General features: G+C 30.5%; 1 protein-coding gene and 1 pseudogene across 2 annotated transcripts in view; both read right to left on the bottom strand.

The window, feature by feature from the left end:
• Positions 1-6,879, bottom strand: part of GRID2 (glutamate ionotropic receptor delta type subunit 2) — a 1,244,993-nt gene that overhangs the window by 962,042 nt on the left and 276,072 nt on the right. The window lies entirely within an intron of this gene.
• On the bottom strand, positions 1,399-1,507 carry LOC112478915 (annotated as a pseudogene).

Here is a 6,879-nt window from a genome sequence, read left to right as displayed (position 1 = left end):
GCTGTCATTGAAATTAAGAAGTTTAGGTTTGTTCCTCTCCACAATACCAAGAACTCTCCTCATGTCTCTGATCCACCAAAGAAACTAATGAGAATAAATGTGGAATAGAGGAAGAAACATAAAATTAGAACTCCGGTGACAGTGTTCTAGCTATAAAATTTTAGACAAGTTTTTCCTTCCTTCTCTTCTTCCCTTCCTTCTTCCTTCCTTCCCTCGACCTTCCTTCCTTCCTCTCTAGGTGCATATATTCTTCATTTTAATAACTGAGAGAATAATTTAATAGCATTTATTAGATTCAAATTTAATAGCACTTATTAAAGTGATTATAAATAAAAAAGTATCATGTAATATGTAAATATTTGGGGAAAATATTGGATGAAAATACCTTTCTTCCTCATTTTTTATATTAGAATTATGACTGTAAATGCTCAAAAGAATCTGATAGAGGCCATGTTGTCTAATTCCTTCATTATACATATAAGGACACTAAGAGATTTACCAGTTAAATCCTCTTTTACTCTCAATGGGTTACTCGTAATTCATCCTTCCATTTTCCATATTTTATTTTTAGCTGTCATTTTGATATCCCTCCCTGAAAAATTTAATTACTTAACTATCAGACCTTATTTTATTACATTCTATAATCTGAGCACAGATTCCTTGCTTTTAGTTATTTTTGAGGCTTTTGCCTCTATGTAATTTCTTCCAAATTCGATCTCTAGTGTCACATTTCAGTTTGATCTATGGGTTAACATTCATTTTTTGTGCAATTGGATAGCACCATTTCATACAGTTTATTGAGTGGAACATTCCTTCAGCAGAATGTTGATAAATACATCAGAAAAAAAAATGGCTCATTTTTTTTTTTTTAAATCTTGTTAACCTTGTGTTTGAAGTTAATGTTAAAAGGTTTCTTTAAAATCACAATTCTTAAGAACTTTTACAAGAGACCAAGTGAATGAATCTCTTAAATTGGCATACTATAGGCAGCATTTCCTTCTTTTTTGTGGGGTGGGTGGTACCTGTTTTTTGTTTTTTTGTTTTTTTAACAGAGCACGCAACCTAGGGTTCTGATAGCACACTTTGGGTAACAGTTTATGAAAATGAAAACATTTTAGAAGTAGCTAATATTACTTGAGGGTTAGGAACAATTAATGTGCTTAAATATGTATTTTGTATTTCATATGCCATTATAGATATTTTTACAAACATCTGAGTCTAAGTGTGTTTTAAATTCTGTATCAGCAGAGGCATTTGTCAGAAAAAATAGAAAGTTCTCAATTTCATGTATGTATGTATGTATGTATTTATTAATTTATTTTAGGTGAGGCAAGCCTTGGTTGACCTCACAGATTACAAGGATCTTGTCAGCTTATAATCCCTTATTTTTATTTTTTACACCTATAGCACCTGGTCTTCCTAGGTGGTCTCTCATCCAAGTACTAACCAGGCCCGACCCTGATTAACTTCCGAGATCAGGTTTGTTCAGGGTGGCATGGCCATAGAGAAAGTTCTCAATTTTACATATACACATACACACATGGATTTTAACAATTACTAACTGCCAAATTTAGACATATATAATTATTATTACAAAAACTATTAATTATCAGATACTGTTCTAGGTGTTTTACATATATAATTTAATTTTATATCTTCATGTGATAGTTGTTATCATAATTCTATGTGACTATTTTCATATTGTACAGGAGGAGAAAATAGAGCTTCGCAGATATTAAATTGCTCATTCAAATCTCTCAGGTTACAAATGGCAGAACAGAACTTGAAGCTACATCTCTCTGAATTTCAGGTTTGTAGCATTTATGTTGTTCTATTACAACACCGTTAGAAAAATAAAGCACCTCAAGCAAGAACACAAGAATAATAAATCAATTTTATTAATCTTTATTTGTTTTAACACTAACTAAAAGAAATCATAAACATAGTCTCTGAAAAGTAATAATAGCCCTAATCTGTATTTTAGAGATGCTGGTTTGGATAGGCAATGGAAATTAAAATAGATTCCACTTTTCAAGTACATAAAATCTCTCTAGAGAGCACCAGTTATTGACAAATTCTAAAATTAAGTGATTCCTAGGAAATTAAGAGGGAAGAATTTCATTACTGTCTGCTTTACAAATTGAAAATATAATCATAAAATGCTATTATTGGAGTCATAAAAAGTTAACTGGACTAGGAAAGCAAAATAAATTATGAATAGTTATAAAATATGACTGCAAAAATCTGTTCCTGGTGACCTTAAAGAAATATAATAATAGAAATATATTTAGAAATCAAAATATATATAATTTATCATATTTTGTAATAAATATTTTATTTACAGGAAAACAAAGCAAACAGAACTAAAATTAATAATACAAAATTTGAAGAATTGTTACTTCTTAAGAATACTGGATGCTTCGAATGCAAATATTAAACTTCTTTGAGACTGAAAAGAACAAATGTCCCTTTTAGATATATGCTAAATTTCATCTTTTCATTTATTTTATGAGTCCTATCTGTTTATCATTATTTGTATATCTCAAGCAAATTTTATTATTTTACTTTATTTCCCTATTTATGAGCGTCATGTAATTATTTTGCTTAAAACTCTTGAATTAGTTATTACTTATAAGATCCTTGCTACTGAGAAGTCAGCAAGAACATCAAAGTTATTTGGAGAACAGCTTACATTTAACTATTTATAAGTGTTTTACATCTATTAATTCTTTTATTCCTTATAAGTACTAGTACGTCTCATTTTCAAAATGAGGGAACTTAAGTACTGATGGTACGGGAAGCCCAAAGTCACATGGCAGGTATGCAGTAAAAACAGTAATCAAATCCAGACTTCTTGGTTCCAGAGGTTTTCTCGGACACTTCAACATTGAGTTAGTATGGTAAACACTAAAATGTGAGCAACACAAGCAAGAGTCCCAGGTTTTATATTTTAAAGATTCATTTTAAACACATCATCCATCTATTATCAAAACTTTCAATAAATTGAAAATAAATATGAAATCAGTTAAGCTTCAACAAATCTAAAAATATGACACTAGGCATTACAATAAAATATTATATGAGCTATACATGTCAAGAGATAATAAAAACAACTTTGATATTAGAGCTCTAAAACTATCTTCAAATGAAGAGCAGTAGTGTTTATTGTATAAATTGCTAACTTGCATTCACATTTCCTAAGAACTTCTATTTCCCATGTTACCTTAGCTGGAATTAGAATAATAATATTACCAAATTTTGGTCTCTTTTAAAAACATGAACTCTTTTAACTAGGAAACAAATACATACTAGGAAGGAAATACATACTAGGAAGGAAAATAATTAGAACTAGCATCATTAAACTACTCCTTCTACTCATGTTAGAACAAAAGCAGGTGTTTCAGCTGGAAACCTGCTGTCAGGGCTGATTGCCCTCCAAAGAAGCAGCAAATAAATGATCAGTGTTTTAAAGATCTATGGGAGTTAATGTCCTTAATCCTTCTACTTCATTCTTCCATAGTCATTAAAATAATCATTTTCATGTATTACAATGTGGCAGATGAGATATCCAGTCTGACTATAAATAATATCTATCTATCTATCTATATATATATATAAAACATCTATTCAGTATTACATATACATATACATATATATGTAATACTGAATAAAACATCTATTTTTTAAATCTTGAGTATATACATGATTTGGCAAGAAAGTAAGCAAACACAAAGGCTAGGGACTGATGGTGTGGGTCACAGAGTTACATGAAGCCATGAAGTGAATTTTACCTTAAAGATAATTGTCAAGCCAGTTACTGTGAGTATCGATTTTTATGGACTCTTAATCCTGGGACACCAGAAGTTTGCATTCTCAGTATACAAGTGAACTAGAAATACACTTACCATCCTTCCTTCTTGAAAACTGGCTCAAAGCAGAGGAAAAGAAAAATCTGTCCTGAGAATTCAAAATCATAAGCCAGAATTCATATGGGCACAGAAGAGTCTGGGTTCTCTTTGGGTTCCAGAAAAAAATATCATGATAAGTATATAAATAAAGCAGTCAATTTTCATGGGCACTTTCAGATCTCTGACAAAATCAAAGAAAATTTTTCTAAATCTCATGTACCAAGGAATTTCATAGGTAACAGTTCAAGAAAAATGAGCAGCTAACATTAAGAAAAAAATTATAAAACACATATGGAAATAAAGCACCATGAGTGAAAGCCAGCTGAAAAAAAGACAAGAATAATGATGTGAAAAATTCAGAAATAAAAACAATGAAAAACAGAATATACAATAAGTATATTTTAAGAAAAAAAGTGTTGATAATATGAATAAAGACACATGTATGAAAAAGAACTGCTACAAATGAAGAAAATAGTATTTGAAATAAAAATCTCAATGGTTGGGTCGAAGAGCAAATTATACATAACTAGCGAATTTGTATTGTGAGACAGTATAGGACAAAGAGAGAGAAAATAAAAAAGAGAGGTTAAGAGATATGTATGATCAAGTGAATATGTCAAAATCACCTATCTATGCCAAGTTCTAGACATAGAAAAGAGCAAGAATGGAGCACTGGTAGGGTTTGAAGGAATTTCCAGACATGCCAAAAAGACAACAATCAACAGATTCAAGAAATCCAAATGAATTTATCCCCTTCATAATAGAAATTCACATGATCTTAAACCCATATCTCCACCAAAAACACAACTACAAGTAATGGGGTCTCCTTTTAATTATGTCAATATATTCACAACACAACTCCAAGAATTTAATGAAAAGTATTGTTGAATAGCAAGTATTGTTTATTAAAACTAAAACTAGACTTTTTTTTTTCTGTTTTGAGCTAACAAGCCATACCTTATTCTGTATACTGCTTATAACCTCTTCCCATCATGCTTTTTGTTCATCTTATTGAATTTGTTAAAACAGTTCCAGCATGATTCTTAGGTGAAAATGCAATTTGAAAAGCTACTAAAACACAGCAGATTATAACATAAAACTAAATCTCCACAGAGATTTTATTTTAAATATTTGTCTGCTCTATGTTAGTTAATTCAAACATTTTGAAAGTCAGTTATTTAAAAACATTATATGAGGATAAAACTAAAATGATAGTTTCATATTTATATAACATTAGAGAACATAAATTTTGAAAATGATATAATTTTAAATGTAAATATATATGAAATTCAACTAATTATGACTTAATTTTCATAAGAACCAAAATTAAGTTATTAGGTTATTAGGATATTTTTAGAACATGTTTGACAATTGAGAAATTATGAAAAGTTTTAGAACCTGAGTTTATAAAGTTTTCCAAATTTCTTTTACTCTAAAAAATAAACTAAAAAATTCTAAGAAGAGGTAAGAAAGCAGACAGCAAAAGAAGTGAAAACTTAAACACAGTCAGGTAATATTCAGTCTCAGCTTGTTCAATTGTGATGTGTGAAGTCAAATTTGCACCTGTCCTGGGATCTGGCAATGTTGGCAGGGGACACTGGAAGCTGAGCTTACACACTTTACAAAGAAGCATTATTGTCCAATAATGCAACCTTTGACATGTCACCATTTCACAGTATGCTGAAGTCTGATGACATGAAAACCACTAGAATATACAACTGAATAATTTACAGGATTCAAAGGCCAAAGTCTTTCTCTTTCCCACACTATCCCCTACCACCATGTGACTCTGTGAAATATATCCCTGGGTGATGGATGGGTAGAGGGTGAGCAAAGAGGTCTGAAGTGCTAAGAAGCTGTTTTTTGGGCGAGTTTGGGTTTTTATCTTTCCCTGAATCCATGCGACTCTCAACAAACAGTATCATTGGGTAACAACTTAGTTGTTCTGGATAAAATAGCTGTGGATTCTCCCCCCATCCCCCGAACATCTTCGGACTTTAAACTTGGTGATAACATACACATTTTAGAGACAATGGTGTTATTTTGCAAAGAAGCCAAAAAGGCTTCTACACTATGTCACCCTGGGACAGAGAGATGAACAGAGGAGTCCTCAGAGTGCTGCCTTGGAACCCTGCCACCGCGTGATGGCAGCTGGTGATTAATAATCTTCAACGAAATAGTAATTCAAACAGGATTAAGCAGGCTCACAAACTCTATGGTTCTAACAGTCAAAATTGGTATAAGCTAATTTTAAATAGTCCCTAAATTATTCAATAGTCTTACAATCAGTTATTTGTATACTATATGATAAAGGAGCTGTTTAAGACCCTGAGGTTGTCCAATTCATGGTTAATCAAACATCAGTTTTCAACATCATCCTCCAATTTTTAATGCATTCTTATCAATCCATTTTTTTCAGAAAACAGAAGGTGCTCATCAACTCTCTAATATGACATATTCATAAAGTCCCTATGCAAATGTAATATTCATAAATTTATGTTCACATGACAGAACCAGATACAATATATTAAAACTATTATTTACTAAAATATTTCTCTGGATTAATTGGTAGCAATATAATAGACCTGAAATTACTGAGATATTGAAGATCATTTTCAATAATTGAAAATGTACTTCAAAAATGTTGTGTTGAATATTTTGCATATTCTAGAATAAAAACTAGTTAAAACATTGGATATTTTGGATAATTTTTATAAGAATATTTTAAATTGTTTCAATGTATTTTCTTTCCTAAAGGTACATAGTAAACACATACAATTTTTTATTTAATTTCTACAATATCTTCTAATGCAATTAAAATAAAAACAAAATACTCACAAACTCCAAATCCTTAAGCAAAAAAGCAAAAAAGGCTTTCTAAAAAACACCTAAAATCTCTAAGAAGCTCATGGGAAATAACGAGCAAGATGATTTTATATTTAAATTTGATGGAAAAATAATAAATAAATAA

This window comes from Pteropus alecto, unplaced genomic scaffold (assembly GCF_000325575.1).
Source record: "Pteropus alecto unplaced genomic scaffold, ASM32557v1 scaffold63, whole genome shotgun sequence".
Taxonomy (NCBI): Eukaryota; Metazoa; Chordata; class Mammalia; order Chiroptera; family Pteropodidae; genus Pteropus; species Pteropus alecto.
The sequence above is the reverse complement of the archived record's forward strand: the minus strand, read 5'-3'. Positions and strand labels throughout refer to the sequence as shown.